The following is a 17824-nucleotide window of genomic DNA, read 5'->3' as shown; positions in this document are numbered from 1 at the left end:
TGTGCAAATGCCTCTTGTCTGACAGACACAGAGACCTGATTTTCTTTATCAAAGTCATTTGGGATTTGTGGCTAGAAAGCATCTTCAAGAACACACAGGGTTCAGTGGTCACTATGATTTACCTTGCATGGCTCTTCCTGCTATTATGCATGCTTCAGAGATTAAGAGCATCCTTTTAAGAACAGGCTATTAAAACTAGGTCTTGCACTTGAAAAGACAAATTTGCTTTACAGAGTTCAGTGGATATTCACCTGACACTTTCAACTTTCACGTTCACAAATATTTTGGAATGATTTGCTTTCAAAACCAAACAACAGTGGTAAAGAATACCTACCTATTGGAGGAAAAGCTCCAATTAGATTTAGGTCATTGTCATTGTAAAAAAAATAAAGGTAGATTTAGACAAAAATCTTTTTAATGTTAATTTTTGCAACAGAGTCCCAGGCTGTTCTTTTTTAAAATTTTTTTAAAGAATTTATTGACATTGATTTTTACATCATATTTCAAATGACATGTTTAACAAACAAGTGTTCAAGAAGGGAATCTCTGTATACAATCACAGGCTCTTAATTTTTAGAACATAATCAAAATTAGGTTAAGGGTTTATATATCATAGATACGTATTAATTAATGTAATAAAACATTATGTCTATAGAGTCATAGGTTTTTATGTCTATGTAGTTATACTTATATTTCCAATACCATGTCCATGGCATTGGGTATGCAAATATTGAGTCCTCGCTCTTGTACTATTTGGATCTAATAGCCACATATTAAGGATACCATGCGCCTTTTGTTCCTTTGGTCTTGATTTGTCTCACTCAACATGATTAGCTCTAGATTCATCCACTTCCCTGCACATGCCATTATTTTATCTTGCTGTTGGCTATGTAGAATTCCATTATATATATATATACATATATATATGTATATATACATACATATCACATTTTCTGTATCCATTCATCTGCAGTAGGGCATCTGGATTGTTTCCATTGCCTGGCTATTGTGAATAGTGCAGAGATGAACATAGCTGAGCAGGTGTCCTTATCATATCTTGGGTTATGATGTTCAGGGTAGATGCCCAGAAGTGGTATGGCGGGATCATAGGGAAGGTCACTTTTCAGTTCTTGAAGAAACCTCCACACTGCTTTCCAGAGTGGCTAAACTTGCTTACAATCCCACCAGCAGTGTAGTAGGGTTCCTTTTTCTCCACAACCCCACAAGCAATTGTCATTGTCTGAGATAGAACCACATACCTATAGGCAACTTGTATTTGACGAAGGTGCCAAAGATATACAGTGGAACAAACACAGTCTATTCAATTATTGATGCTGGCAAAACTGGGCAGCCACCAGAAAACTAAAAATTGACCCTAGCCTTTCGCCATGACAAGCATTAACTCAAAGTGGATCAAAGACCTCAATGTCAGACCGGAAACCATGAAACTGCTATATGATAGAGTAGGAGAGACATTGGAACTCATAGGCAGAGGCAAAAGATTCCTGGACAGAATGCCAGGGTCACAACAGATTGGAGAGAGACTCGATAAATGGGACTATCTAAAAATAAAAAGTTTCTTCACAGATAAAAGCATAGTCGCAAAAGTAGAGAAACAGCCAACCAACTGTGAAAAGATATTTACCAAGGTATTTTACATCTGACAAATGCTTAATATCCAGTATCTACAGGGAACTCAAGAAACTAATCTCTCCCAAACCCAACAAACCATTCACTAAATGGGCAAGGGAACTAAAGAGAGACTTAATCGGAAGAGATTTATATGGCAGAAAAGCATATGAGAAAATGTCCATCATCCATGGTCAAAAAGGAAATGCAAATAAAAGCATCCCTAAGATACCACCTTACCCCAACAAGAATGGCCAAGATTTTGAACCCAGGCTGTTTTTAAATTCATTATTTACTTGCCTCTGCCACAAATGCTGGGATTATGGGATTATGTTGCCATGGTCTGCTTATAACAACTCTTAATTCATGAATTATAGCTACATAGATTTTTATTTGCACCATAACAACTTAATCTAAAACATAGTCCAATGGAGTTACATGTAAAGCCTTTAGAGCACAACATAACTTTTTGGTTGACCTTATCCCACAAATAACATTTTATCTTTCACAGTCCTAACTGTTATGAGATAGGAACTTCCATTACTTAACTGTCATAATTTTTAGATTTGCACTTATCTCCTCAGAGATGTTGATGTACAAAGTGAGATATGTGACTTTATTATATAAGCTCAAAATTAAATATGATATGTATTTTAAATGGTAATGTTATGTCCCCCGTAGAATTTTTGCATGAACTTTGAAACATGTTCATGAAAACATTATTAATCTTGATATCCATAGTTTGGAATGCTCCCTGAAATTTTATGGTGGAAACTTGATGGATTATTTTTGTGTATATTATTTGAATATTGACACCCGTGTCTGCTTGAGCAATTAAAACTTTAATGTTAGAAAACATAAACACTAGGTAGCCAGCAATCCATTATTATGACAGAATCCCTGGGATCATTAGAGTGGGGAGAGGTTTTTATTTTGGCTCATAATTTTGGAGGTTTCCTTTGAGTAGGTAACTCCTTTTGGTCAGTGGTAAAAGTTGTAATTGTTTATTCTGGTGTAAGTACTGGATGGTGGAAGCTATATAACTCAAGGGGAGGGGAGGAGAGAAGAGACAGAAACAAGAGACAGAGATACAAAGACAGACACAGAAACAGTCAGAGAGAGGAAGAGGGGAGAGAGACAGAGAGAGGAGAGGGAGATTTGGAGAGAGGAACCGTGCTAGAGTCCCAGTACCTTTCTCAAGGACATGCACTTCACTTCATGACTTTTTCAACTCTCATTGAAGTTTGTTTGTTTGTTTGTTTGTTTTTTACCATCTGTCAATAATTCCATTAGCTGAAGTCAAGGCATGTAGGAAATACTTACATGAATCATAACACAGAGAAAATAGGCACTATTTTACCAAACACTGGAATAAAAAATCACCATAAATCCTATCTGATTACAATGTATATGTTTTCAATTGAGATCACATCAGAATATGCAGGAAAGCCTCATCTTTGAAAATAAGCATTTCATTGTCACTGATCTCCTTGCTCCTCTCTCTGGTTTTGTTGCAATGGGCAGAAATGGTTGAGAATTCATAAAATGAGCCAAAACTTTAATTGTAGAAAGGTAACGTGTATAGTTTTTTTCCCTTTATTTTATAGCTGTGCTGGGGTTTAAACTTGGGTCTTACATTTAAGATGCAGATTGTCTACAGTTGAGCCACACTTCTGTCACATTTTCCACTATTTATTTATTTACTTACTTACTTATTTATTTATTTTTGCCTGTCCTTGGCTTGAGCTCAGGGCCTGAGTACTGTCCTTGGTCTTTCTCAAGGCTAGAGCTCTACCCCTTGAGCTTCAGCACCACTTTCAGCTTTTTTTCTATGTACATGGTACTGAGGAATCGAATCCGGATCTTTGTGCATGCTAGGCAAGCACTCTACCACTAGGCCAAACTCCCGGCCCCTCTAGTGCTTATTTTGAGATTGACTCTGCTTCCTCCTCCCCAGGTTCATGCCTGGACCATGATCCTCCCATTTTAGGATTCATGTGTAAGTTAGAATGACAGGGATATGTTAACACATCTCACCCACTTTATGCCACTGAAAGAGTCTTTGGCTGGGGCGCCCCTTACTGACCTGGACTCCTCCAGACCTCAAGCTCCCACATAGCCACAGTTTTCAGGTATTGGTTGAGAAAGGATTTCACATGCCCATGGATGGCCTCAAACCATGATCCTCTCAATCTTACCCTTCCAGATAACTAGGATTAGCAGTATGGGGCATAAGTAACTAGCCATTATAGGAATTGTTTAAATACACACTTTACAGATTGTAGATACTGACTTAGTCTATGATGAATTCCTATTTGTGCTTTCTACTAGATCTTTATCAAGAACTATATGCAAATGGTTGAAAGATTTTTTTACTACAAATTTTTATTTTCTTGACTTCATCTTTGATGAGTCTGTATTTGCATTGTATTATATAAAATTTGCAGCTTTTAACTTTTTATTTAATTACTGCTAATATGATCAGTTTATTTCCCTCTCGTGTCTTTTGTCCCTCTGTCTTTTGTCTGCAGATGCGAAACTCAACTGCAGGGAAATGGTCTCAGTTTTAGAATTAGGGGAAAGGTGGCCCATGGCTCCGGCCTGCAATCCTAGTTATTCAGGAAGTTGAGATCTGAGAATCATGGTTCAAAGGCAGCCTGTGCACTAAATCCCTGACTCTTATATGCAATTAATCACTAGAAAACCAGAAGTGGCACTGTGGCTCAAGGGGTAGGATATCCTTGAGCTAAAATGCTCAAGGGCAGCATCAGGCCCACCCAGAATTCAAGCCCCACAACTGATGACAAACAAAGAGTTAGAAGATGATCAAGAATGTATGCGAAAGTTGGCTTCTCAGAAGAAGCCAAGTAAGGTTGTCAAATTCTCTCAAGGTTGTAAAGTATGCAATCAGGTACCTTGACCTTCAATAAATTATTTATTCCATTCATCCTACCATCTGCAAAATTTTGTGCTAGGATTGATACAAATGAGTCATAATCCATGCTCTCAAAAGGTTTTAAACCACTAAAGCAGGAAAGTAGAGCTAACCAGATGTTTATGTGTGAAAAGTGCAACCAGAGAGATGAATCCATATTTATCCATTTAAGAATGGATGAATAAATAAATAGATTGCCCCAGAAACAATACAAGGAAAGCACAATTATTCTGTTGAGTGAGTACCACTTCAGAATTTTTATTTTTAGCACTGGTACCTGTTGGGCATGGATGAAAAGTAAGAGAAGAGGCAGCTAGACTAACTTCTGGAGGGCGGTCATGAACTAGAAAAAGACTTCTATTTGATTTTATATGATAGGAAACTTGAGAAAAATTCTTTGCAGAGTGATCAGAAGGAGATTTAATTTGAAATAATTCTACCTCCTATCCATGTAAAGAATGGATTTTCGGTGAGCAAGCATGTGGAATCATTGAGCAAGTTGTAAATGCTTGATAAAAGGGAGTGGCTGGATGAATGAGCACAGTGGAAGTACAGAGGGAGGAAATTTGTCAAGTACTCTATTGCCCAGTGGCAAATGTGATCGTTGACTTATCATGTTCCTAGTATTTTCCCTTCACAATCTAATCCCTGAGCTGTAGGACCCCATTCTCTGAACAGGGATTGTGTATATGTAGTTTATTTTCATTTCTGGGAGCAAGATAGCTCTATGCCTTTGGCATGGTTCCCATAGAGTTGCTGGGAATGTGGCTCCACTATCTTGGGAATCTCATGAAAGGTGCAAAAGATTTTCTCAAGTCATATTTTAAGCATGTTATGTCTCCACAACTTCTGAAATGTATAGTAATGCCAAATATTTATTTACAGTGGGCATCCTGTGCACATGTGCATGTATTTTCTATAATAATCAGTTGTTTTTATATGATGATTTTTTTCAACTTGTCATTGATTAGTACTATGACATACATTTTGTAGCTTGCAATCCTTGATATTAACATATGATGCTGGAGATGATGAAGTAGGATATGAGTTTAATTTGAAAATTTCATTATCAAATTAGAGGCTATACTTTTCCACCAGAAACTATGGTGTTTACCAGTTTAAAGTCAATTGAAAAATTAGCAAATATATTTTAACTAGTATTAGATAACATTAGATTATTTAGCTGGAACTTTTCTGGCTCTTCATGTTTGTTTTGTTGTTTCATTTCTCTCTTGTATTTTTTTTTGAATTTGCAGAAACCAAGATTTATCTGAGTTTCTTCCTAAACCTGTCTTAAAATACAGCATATCTTGCCAGATATTTGTAAGTAGCCTTTCACTTTTATTTTTTGTTTAGGAAATTATATATTGATTTTGTGGAAGCACTAGCTCTTTCAGTTGATCAAATAAAGCTATGCAGTGTAAACTAATAGGGGAAAAAATATACAGCTCTGAAATAAAACCTCAAACAGAAAATCCTTGGCCATATCTTCTCATAGGGAGTAAATATTTCTTTGGAAATTTCTCTTTCTTCATATAATTTCCATTCTCTGTTGCTCCTATGTGAAAATATCTTTGTTCATACTTTAGTCAGTTGGTAACATTCAGAAAAAACAAGATTGAATATACTGTAACCCTTCTATATATCACAATAAAAAATTTTCTAAAAAAAGAAGTAATATACTCACTGCCTGAGTAACTATAACCACTCTATACATCACCCTGACAATAAAATGCAATAAATAAAAGTAATCTGAAACAAGAAAAAAAAGATAGGTAAAACTTGGCCACAGCAGAAAGTGGCATTTGTATTTGTTTAAATAGTTAAAAAGAAATGACTTTGGAGAACTTTGTATTTTCCATCATTAGCAATTTTAGAAACTTAATATCACAAGGCTCACATAACTAATGCCAAATTTGTTTGATATGAATTGCATATTGTTGTATCATATTTCTTCTCAAATAGGTCAGTTTAGAAATGGGGAAAATGGGAGAAGAGAGCTTTTCCATTTCATTTAACCAAGAGTTCAAGATAAGTGCACGTACACACACACATACACACACACACACATACACACACACACACACATACACACACACACACACACACAACCTTTTACACTTATATATTACTAGATGAATTTAGAGGAATCAGCAAGAGGAAAAGAAACAAAGTCCTTGGCCTAAAAATGCATTTATAGTATAAACATTTTTTTCCTTATTCGCTGAAAGAATCTTCAAGTCAAATGAAGACCTGTAATGGCAAAGGATCGGCATATGGAGTTTATGAGCATGAGTCTAAGGCCTTTTGTATCTAAATAAGATCATGTCACTAAGGCATGGAGCTAGCAGTCTCTGGAAAGTATACTTCTAGACTTTTCACCTGTAAATATTTGTATTTGAAAGTAGTTGACGTGCAATGACTAGATGATTTTATGATTTGGGGAGAACTCTGGAATTACTGCTACTAGGTATCCATAGTCATTTTATTTTGGTCAGTCTACAATTGTAAAGACATTAACGTTCATGGGCAAATGCAATAGGAACTGAGGCAAACTTCTAACTTGTCAGTTAAGATCTCAGCAAATTGTTTAATTAAGAGGTATTCAATTCTTAATTACTCATTCTATAGTAATACAGGCTATTTCTGAGCTATATTATCTCTGAGTTATATTAGCTTGGCAGCCTCAGTTGATCCATGTGAGTTTTAGCTATGTGATTGCTAACTATGAAATTTGCACAAGTTACTTCAGTTTTCCAGAGCTTGAATTTGTTAGTTAAATGAGAATAACATTGCTCAAACTACAAGCTTCTTAAAGAGATTGAATGAAATACAATAGAGATAATAGCGATATCTGTACTTCAGTTGTAATTTCCTATATTTTGTCTACATCTTTGGTATCATTTTTTTGTATTGTTTTGTAGACCTGGAAGTTTTTTGTTGTTTTTTTGTTGTTTTTTTATTAAAGAATTTATTAACATTGATTTTTACATCATATTTTAAATGACAAGTTTAACAATCAAGTGTTCAAGGGGGGAATCAAATTGATATACAAATTCAATGCAATCCCCATCAAAATCCCAAAGACATTCTTTATGGAAATTGAAGATATAATCCAAAGATTCATATGGAACAAGAAAAGACCTAGAATAGCCAAAACAATTCTAGGCAAAAAGAGTAATGCTGGTGGTATTACAATACCAGACTTCAAACTCTACTATAGAGCCATAATAGCAAAAACTGCTTGGTATTGGCACAAAAAACAGACCAGAAGATCAGTGGAACAGAATAGAAGACCCAGAAATAGAACCACATACCTATAGGCAACTTGTATTTGACAAAGGTGCCAAAGATATACAGTGGAACAAACAAAGTCTATTCAATTATTGGTGCTGGCAAAACTGGGCAGCCACATGCAGAAAACTAAAAACTGACCCTAGCCTTTTGCCACAAGCATTAACTCAAAGTGGATCAAAGACCTCAATGTCAGACCGGAAACTGTGAAACTGCTACATGATAAAGTAGGAGAGACGCTGGAACTCATAGGCAGAGGCAAAAGATTCCTGGACAGAATACCAGGGTCACAACAGATTGGAGAGACTTAATAAATGGGACTACCTAAAAATAAAAAGTTTCTGCACATATAAAAACATAGCCACAAATGTAGAGAGACAGCCAACCAACTGGGAAAAGATATTTACTAATAATACATCTGACAAATACTTAATATCCAGTATCTACAGGAAACTCAAGAAACTAATCCGCCCCTTAAACCCAACAAACCATTTACTAAATGGGCAAGGGAACTAAAGAGAAACTTATCAAAAGGAGAGATTTAAATGGCAGAAAAGCATATGAGAAAATGTTCATCATCCATTGTCATAAAGGAAATGCAAATAAAAGCAAACCTAAGATACCACCTTATCCCAACAAGAATAACTAAGGTTTTGAACTCAGACAGTGACAAATGCTGGCAGAGTTGTGGAGAAAAAGGAACTCTACTACACTGCTGGTGGGATTGTAAGCAAGTTTAGCCACTCTGGAAAGCAGTGTGGAGGTTTCTTCAAGAACTGAAAAGTGACCTTCCCTATGATCACGCCATACCACTTCTGGGCATCTACCCTGAACATCATAACCCAGGATATGATAAGAATGCCTGCTCAGCTATGTTCATCTCTGCACTATTCACAATAGTCAGGCGATGGAAACAATCCAGATGCCCTACTGCAGTTGAATGGATACAGAAAATGTGAGATATATCTTTCTTTAAAGATGATCCTCAAAATAGTTGACTACAAAACCAAAGGAAAGCTTTGTAAAAATAGATATTCCTGGAAATCTACCTTGGAGATTCCATTTCAGTAATTTCTGCAAGGCTTTGAAACAGTTCCAAGCAATTTTCTTGCAGAGTTTGGTATTTTCAAGGCATTAATTTTTAGCCTCATTGGTGGTAACTTTTTTGTAATGATGAAGCTTTTGACTATGCTTACCATATGTTGATGAGGAATACAGTCAGGAGTATTTGCTTCTGTTAGTTCAGAATAAGTTGCATAAGTTAAAGTGATGAGATTAGAAGCCTTTACTGTAGGATTAACAAAACTCATGGCTGCCTCATCCTTGATTGTTTATTTACTTTCAATAAATGAAACATTGTCTTTATATGTTTATAAATAGCAGACTTAACCAGCCAGAAATGAGGGTTCAAAACCATCTAACAACATCTAATTTCACAGAAAAGAAAAGTAAATAAGGGAATTGCCCAAGGCCACAAGTCTAAGGCTGTGATTAACAATTGTCTTTCTGCTAAAATCTCAGCTCTATCCCAGTCATAACTGGCTAACTGGGTTTCATTTCTGGAACCAGTAACACCTCTTATGATGATTTAGGCTTGAGCAACCATCAGGAGAGAAAGAGTCAGCTTTCCTTTCATCCATCCAGCTGTTCTTTTGAAAGTAAGAGGCTCTTTCTTTCCAACCTTGTTTTGCAGGAAGGATGTGGAGATATTTCCTTTGCACACCCAAAGAAGCAGACTGTCCAGCTTCACTAATCCTTCTTATGCCTTTGCCTTTGCCTTTGCCAGAGCAGTGCCTGTTCTCCAACTCTGTGCTGTCTGCTGAGCAAAAATTCAGAAAGAACAGGTTTCTAAAGAAAGACACTTTCCCAGCAAAGTGAATGCCATCTGATGATTGGTCTTCTGAGGCTCCTCAATATTAACTGTTCATCCACATGCTGAGAATGTCGCATACATTGTCACACTTAATATTCTCACTTGCAGGAGGTGTTATTATGTGAACTCCAAAGAGGCAGAAACAAGGCTTAAAGGACCTTATATGCCCTGCATATGGTCCTTCAGCTATTAATAATCTGTGCAGCCCCCAAACCATACCAAAGGTGCAAACCAAATATATCCAGTTGCAAAACACTTGTGCTGTATTTTTTTTCTTTCAAATTACTGCTCTTTTTAGCTCTGCCAGTTATAAAATGCAAAACAATTTTTGAGGTGTTAAATAGAACACATAAGTTGTTTCTCAGATACCTTTATCTCTCATGCAGTATACTCTAATTACCTCCAAAGTCATCTCTTAAAACTGTTTCCTCTTTCCCAATCCATACAATTCTTGACAGCAGGAATGGCCATCCCAAAAGATCAGTTATGTTTGTCATACTATTGCTTAAACTCCTGCAGTGACTTCTTGTTGCCTAATATTAGGGTGGATGAGATACTCAACTTGTCTGACTGTGGTGGTTCCTGCTTAGTTACTAACTTCGGCTGGTGCTATTCTCCATTTTCTTCTCTACATTATCCATACTGGCTTCCTTCAGTTTCTGAAATGTGTGTTCTTTTATTTTTATAACCCCTATGCCAGCTGCAACTGCTTTTGTTCACTCATATCTCAACTCGTGATATCAGCAAGTCAGATCTTGACATGGCAATTTTTCATCCTAGACTCACCATAATTTTAGTCGTAAATGGCTTTGTGTTTGTTATTCTTGTTTTGTCCCTATTAGATTACATAAAAATAATTAAAAAATTGTTTTACTATGCATATGATTGATATACAGCAGATGTTTTCCAACTGACTTAATAAATTTATAGATGAATAAAAGAAATTTTGATTAGCTAACTTGTATTTTGATCACTTGGTAAAATACTGTGTTTAAATAGTAAACAGTTTGTTTTTTCCCCAGTAAAGGAAACCGAGTTTCAATTATATATAATACTGTTTTTAATGCCCAAATGATATAAGATTTCCCTTGATTTTGTTGTAATTGCCTTTTCCTTCCTGAAATTAATTTGGTCGAATAAATGAAGCTGGTTCAAACAGCATGTTGACATTTTTTGATTAAACCAATTAAACTAAAGCAGTTAAAACCTGGAAATAGCAACTATAAAAGAAAAATATATCATTATTTATTGTACCAGTATAGGATGGAAATGTGTTATAATTTGTTTTCAAATATCATGTCTTAATTCCAGTTTACTAATTAAATGACGCTTCTCTATTTCAGTCCCATCGAAAGTAATTTAGAATTTTCAAGAGCAAGCTATGAGTCAGGGTTCTCCAGATAGACCAACCAATAATATAAGTACATGATAGATAGATGATGATCATGATACATAGATAGATAGATGTGAGAGGGGATTAATCAGGGAAATGGACTCACACAATTATGGATGCTAAGTCCCGTAACTGATGACTGGTAAGCTGGATTTGTGTGATGTTCAATGGTGTAACTCTCATTTTGAAGCTGAAAAGTCAGGGTGCAGTGGGTTGATGTATGTTTTGGAATTCAAGGTTCAAGAAGCCAGAGCTTCTCATGGCCCAGGGCAAGATAGAAAGAATGTACCCCACTCATGTTTCTCCATCATTGTTTTTGTCCTTTCGAGCTACTGAACTGATTGGATGATGCCTATCAGTACTGATGGTGGTTTCTCCCTCCTAGACTACTCAGACTCACATAGGAATTTCCTTTAGAAACACTTGTCTTCAGTCAACAGGTGCTCTCATCATGCCCCTCCTACGTGGAATGCACCCCATGCCCAAAATTGATCTGATGTCAAAATGATTTATATGCTTGAAAAAATAGAGCTGAGAGTGTTGCGTAGTGGTAGAGTGCCTGCCTAGCATGCAAGAAGCCTTGGGTTCAATTCGAGGTACCACATACACAGAAAAGGCTAGAAGTGGCACTGTGGCTCAAGTGGTGGAGTGCTAGCCTTGAGTAAAAAGTGTCCAAGGACAGGGCTCAGGCTCTGAGTTCAAGCCCATGACTGGTGAAAGCAAGCAAGCAAGCAAGCAAGCATGCAAGAAAGAAAGAAGAAAAAAATAAAATCAAACGTATTGCTATCTTAATTAATCGAATGAATTTATCTAGTCACATAATGTTTACAGATGTTCAGTCAAAACATGGTTATTGATTCCTTCTTTCATCTGTGAAATCAGGATTGCTTGATAATTCTTTTGTGTTTATTACCAAGCTGAATTTCTCAAAGGTTGACATCAAAGATTTCAAAGTTATTTATGCAAATTATTAGATAATGAAAAATTACTCAGGGATTGTGTCTTGTTTGCTTTGTCTTGTTCTCTTGAATACTTCTAATAGTGTTTGCATTCATTATATTAATTTGTAAAATGGGGAAAAGAAATTGGATGAGATGTATGTGACCATGATTATGTTAGTCTCCGTTTAAAATGCCAATCTTAAGAATAAGTCTGTTGAATATATCTATACATTTTAAAGTCCTGAAAACACTTATCTTGTTAATTTTGTCTAAGCTACTGAACTTCACAGGTTGTTAAAGTCACTTAGTCTTTGTCATAGACTGAGTTGGAATTAGCATCTGGATCATATGGCTCTATCACAATTTTTAATTTAAACAATGAAATATTATGTAGAAATTTTTAGGTAAAACATCTTAATCTATTAAAAATTAAAATTTCTATTCACAGTAACCATTATATATGATATAATATGAGAAATATAGATAAGAATGAGCCAGATAAATGTAGCTGCATGTTTCAGAGAGGTTTAACTAAAGGAGAAAAATCTTAGGCTCAAAAGTATTTAGAGTCTAGTAACAAAATACCCTGCTTGGCTTACGCTGAAGAGATGCCTATAAATAAATACTTAGTGATTTTTTTCTGCTATGATTGTGACTGCCATCTTAGATTAAAAGCACATCAAAGAAACTTGATGTTTCAACCAGCATTAAGCTTTTAGTTTAGAATTTATGTGAAACAAGTTTTGAATTATAGTCATGAAAATTAACAATAGTTGAAGACAGAGTATCTAAATTAACAGAAAGCAGACACCTTTGCTTTCTTCCTATGCTGCAAAGAGTCACTGAGCAAATGGATACATATAGGTATGTGAAAAGAAGGTAAGCAATTTTGAATATTACTATATTTTGTACTAGAGGTTCTTGAAAAGTCCAGATATTTCTCTGTGTGTATATTGTGATATATTGGACTTCAGCAGTTCCTAACATGAAAGGATTCCAAATTATCTGAGATCTCAGTATTTTAGACTGGAATATTTGGCCTGAAATTTAAGAATCATCTCTTTTGATACTAAATGACTCAGAAACTATTGAACAGTGACAATGTTCTTGCATCATAACATTTTTCATGAAAGCTATAATCTATACTTATAGTTGCCATAAAGTTCACACTTTTGTTACAAATAAAATATATTTTAATATAAATTTTACTCACTGAGCTAAATCAATGAGTGATTTTCTAAAATCTTGTCTGAGTAGGGTGAAAAGAGACTCTTAGAGAAGCCAGAGACAGAAGAGGAAAGCAAGAGATGTTTGATGCAAGAAGATGGAGAAGGGTTCAGGAAGACTGATCTAGGATGGTCCGATAAAAAAATAGCAATTAGAATTGGTCAGAAAATTCTAAAATCAGCTTCCAGATCTTTTCTCCACTACTTTCATATAATCATTCTCAGTTATCTATTCTATTACAAAAAGCTATTTAATAAGGACTACATCTCCAATGATTGCTTCTGATACTTTCTGAAATTCAGAAGGTGAATATAAGTGATGCTTCTACACTATTAGCTGAATTATATCATATCTTTGCCAGGGTTGCCTTATAATGATTTCAGGTTTTAATGTCTCATGGAGACATTAATGGAGAGATCTTTGAAAGCTTGCAGAATGTTCCAGATGACTCTTCAGCATTAACTTCAGTGAACAATCCTTCCTGCTTCTTCAAATGTACCCTCTTGCTTTCATCCCCACTTTTCTTGATGATGAGGATATTTTTCAGGGAGGGTTTTTTCCCTTGGTATTTTTTCCAGTTCTTTTAATCCAGATGGATTTGAGTTCTGTTCCCACCCCAAAATTCTTTAGTATTTTTAAACAAATGTCAGAGGATAATATACTGGGAAACAAGAATGATGGGATGACTTCCCTGGTTTGTGGACAATCTCTAGAGTATAAGTACAGTAATACTTAAAAGACCAACTGAGCTGTTTTTTAATTAAAAATCAATAACAAACTTCATATTTTCATGGACAGTATTTACAAGTGATGCAAACAGCACGAAGTAATGTGAAATTCATCCGGAATTCCCAGGAGTTTATGTTCCTTTGGGAAAATCCAAGTCACCCACATAGATTGTTCAGTGAGCATGTTATTAAAGTTGTTTAGAGGTGAGCCTCCGTATTATCAGAGTGAATGCAAAATACCCCAATTGATGATAATGTCTTATGTCCTGACATATGTCTAGTTGAAGGTCTAGGGAAAGTTTATCTTGTGATATATTGCAAACTTTAGTGTACTACAAGGAAAGATTATAAGAAGGCCTGAAATTGGATGTACAGTTCTCTAAGTTTCTATGTATGTGTTGCTCTACTTTGTTAGAAACCACTAATAAACACATCTGTTCATTCAGATGAAACTGTTCTAAACCTCCCTACAGTAACAAAAATCTATTTGTGATTTTCCCCCTGGTAATCTTAGTGGAGAAATGTAGAGGAGAATATGATCTGACTTTCATCCCCATTTGATTTTGATTCTCACACTTGTTGACCACAATCATATACATATAGATCATATCAAAAGCACTGAATTAAATGTTCAGGAGATCATGTATTGAGCCTCGATTCCTCCTGAGCTAAGACTTGTACAGACAACTGTTCTGGTTCATCTGATAGAGATTAATTCTCAGTAAATATATATTTTAAAACCTACTTTTTCTCTTGCTGTCCTCCTATGTCTCTATGCCTTTCCCATTAAGATTTTTTTTGTGGGTTGTGGGGCTTGAATTCTGGATGTGAGTGCTGTCCCTGACCTCTTCAGCTCAAGGCTACCACCATACCCCATGAGCCTCAGCCCCATTTCCTATTTTCTAGATGGTTAATTGAAGATAAGAGTCTCATGTTCTTTAGTGGCCAGGCTGGCTTTGAACCACGATCCTCAGATCTCAGCCTCCTGACTAGCTAGGATTAGAGATGTGAGCCACTGCACCTGATGATTTTAACAAATCTTAGGAGGAACTAATGTGCTTTAAAATTCACACTGTTAGTCTCCAGCCTGGCACAGATGAGATATAATTTTCTCAGAGACCTTATGTTTTTGTCTTCTTTTTTCTATAATTTAATCAAGTGTTAAGGTGGAGTGGCACATAAGGGGGGGAAGGAATTAATTTACACTACGAGTCAGGATGCAATATGATGTTAGCAAAGCTATAAAAAGAAAATATATTTTCAAGAGCTGAGAAAAAATGGAACGAGGTCACTGTGTGAGCTGCTGGGATGAAGCAGAGCCCAATAACTGAATAGCAACTGAGACTGAAGGATGCTCAGCTTGCCATGTACTCGGCTGGGAAAAGGCATCAGATTTCAGTGATAGCTTACTAGAATGAAGTTCAGGATGTTGCAGTAAGAAACGCAAGGATTTGTCTCACTGTATAAAAATGACTAGATGAACTGATAGAGTAGAATAGAGCCCACTGTCATGTTGACCCTGAGAATTGAATAAGATTCCTTTGCTGCTGTCTTTGAGATTTTTTTCTCTCTTATAACCAGTAAATATTTTTATAAGGTGTACATTTATTTTCATATCTAAATAAAAGACCGCAAAGATTAAAGTACTTCAAATGTCTAAAATTAAATGTTAAACATACTAGCTGTACTAAATAAAATATTATGTTGATCTATAATTCTTTTCAATGAATTTGTTCATGGTAGTTACTTGAGAGATCAGACCACTGCTTCTGTTTTATTCTGGTAAAGAGTTTTAAGTATCCGAATGTGGATCCTATTTAAATTATGTAACTGTTCATGAAGTACAAAGACTAGAATATTCAATATTATGAATAATATTTCCATTTTGTGGCCTTTATTCAACAGTGATACAAGACACTATTTGGAAATGAACTTTACAACTAGGGGGGGCGGGTGATGGCAGGGAGAGGAAGGAATGTGGGAGAATAAAACGAGGGAAGTGGGCAACAATGTTGGATAATATATATATCATTACCTTACAACAAAAGAAAATAACATTTAGAAAAAGAGTGGATGATAGCCTATGCAGGAGATGAATTGTTTGAAAAGTGTGAAGATCAAGCACTTTGGAGAAGGTAGGAATAAAGGAGGAATTTCTGTTGTTATTATCCATGCATTGCTGTTGGTGAGTTTTAGGTGGCTTCTTTAAACATTGGGCAGTTAGTTTTCTTTTGCTAATCTCTTCTAGTTTACAAAGGCTTATGACACTAGAAACAAAGCAGTAGAATGCAATGACTTAAAAAAAACCACATGTTTTAGAATCATATAACAAAGCTCAGATCCTAACGTACAGAAGTTTCTTAGCATCTGGAAAACTTGATTTTAGTCAACTCATATGTATAGGTAGTTTTTTTCTCCTTTCTGTATCTTTGTCTATTTTTTTTGCCAGTCCTGGGCTTGAGCTCAGGGCCTGAGCACTGTCCTTGGGTTTTCTCAAGGCTAGAACTCTACCACTTGAGCCACAGCACCATTTCTGGCTTCTTGCTATGTATGTGGTACCGAGGAATTGAACTCGGGTCTTGGTGCATGCGAGGCAAGCACTCTACCACTAGGCTAAACTCCCAGCCCTATCTCTGTCTTTTTTATCTCACAAACATTTGTGGTAATGATTAAATGAAATAATGCAATAAAGCAATGTACAATTTTCAAGTAACATTTATAAGGCAACTGCCTAAGATAAAAGCTCAATCAAGAGTAGCTGCCTAAATTTGTATTGCCTGATAACATTTTTAATTATTAACTGAGAATTCTTTACTCCTTTGTACTTTAATGCTTTTTATAGATACTAATTACTGAAAACTGACATGTATGACAAAAAGTTCTCTTGTATTTTTCATGTTTTTAAATGTAAACAAAGAGTCATAGGCTTGAAACCCAATATTGTATCAGACAATAGACAAGCTTTTGGAAAAAAAGATGTTCTGAGCTGAGAACTGAAAACAAGCTTCAAGCAGGAAAAAACGTGATTATGTAAGAGCTTGTTTATTAACATTTCTGGAAGAGGAACTAAATCATCACTTTGTCAGTATGAGAATTAAATATGTGAAGAGAAGATTGACTGTTGGGTCTTTGTAAGGTCATGCGGAATCCCATTTTCTTAAGCTGAGCTAGAAGGAAACATAAGACTTTTTCCGTATATTATCGTGAGAAAGATTACATTATATTCACCAGATAGAAAGTGCATTACTTCACAAACATTGATACCCTTTCTCATGTCTTGGTCCCCATTTCCCTCCCCCGTACCCATCTTGTTTTCCTCCCTTCCCTATCCAATTTCAAATAATCAAATACGCATATATCCAATATATCAGATAATAAGGTGAAATACTGTAACAATATGAGATAATCAAGGGATAGCAAAAGAGATGAGAGATAACATAGTACATTAAAGGACAACAATCACTCTTCATATGGGGCTTTTGTTTCTAAATCCTGGAGGTCCTTTCATTTAGCATCATTCTATATGGCCTTATGTTTCTAGGTTTTGCTCTATTGTAAATCTCTGCTAGGAGAGCCCAAGGTTTCTACTGATTATGACAAATGAGGGAAACCATTGGGCCCATGTTCCTTTGAGTCTGGCTTACTTCACTTAATATGATTTTTTTCCAAGTCTTTCCATTTCCTAACAAATTGGGCAATGTCATTCTTTTTGACAGCAGAATAGAATTCCATTATGTATAAACACCACATCTTGTTGATCCACTCACCAACTGAGGGGCATCCGGGGCTGGTTCCATATCTTTG

The 17824-nt window shown here is 35.7% G+C and overlaps 1 protein-coding gene across 8 annotated transcripts in view; it reads left to right on the top strand.

Moving 5' to 3' along the window:
* The window catches only part of Pkib (cAMP-dependent protein kinase inhibitor beta), a 101465-nt gene that overhangs the window by 57423 nt on the left and 26218 nt on the right, over nucleotides 1-17824 (top strand). For 6 of the 8 annotated variants that reach the window (XM_090338198.1, XM_090338200.1, XM_090338195.1 and 3 more), the window contains one exon: nucleotides 5821-5887. The exons of the other annotated variants lie outside the window; for them this stretch is intronic. The gene's annotated coding sequence lies outside the window, so the exon portion shown is untranslated. The remainder of the gene's footprint in view (nucleotides 1-5820; nucleotides 5888-17824) is intronic. 8 annotated transcript variants of the gene reach the window in all.

This window comes from Megascapheus bottae, chromosome 8 (assembly GCF_031878675.1).
Source record: "Megascapheus bottae isolate mThoBot1 chromosome 8, mThoBot2.hap1, whole genome shotgun sequence".
Taxonomy (NCBI): domain Eukaryota; kingdom Metazoa; phylum Chordata; class Mammalia; order Rodentia; family Geomyidae; genus Megascapheus; species Megascapheus bottae.
This window is presented reverse-complemented; position numbering and strand designations above follow the sequence as displayed.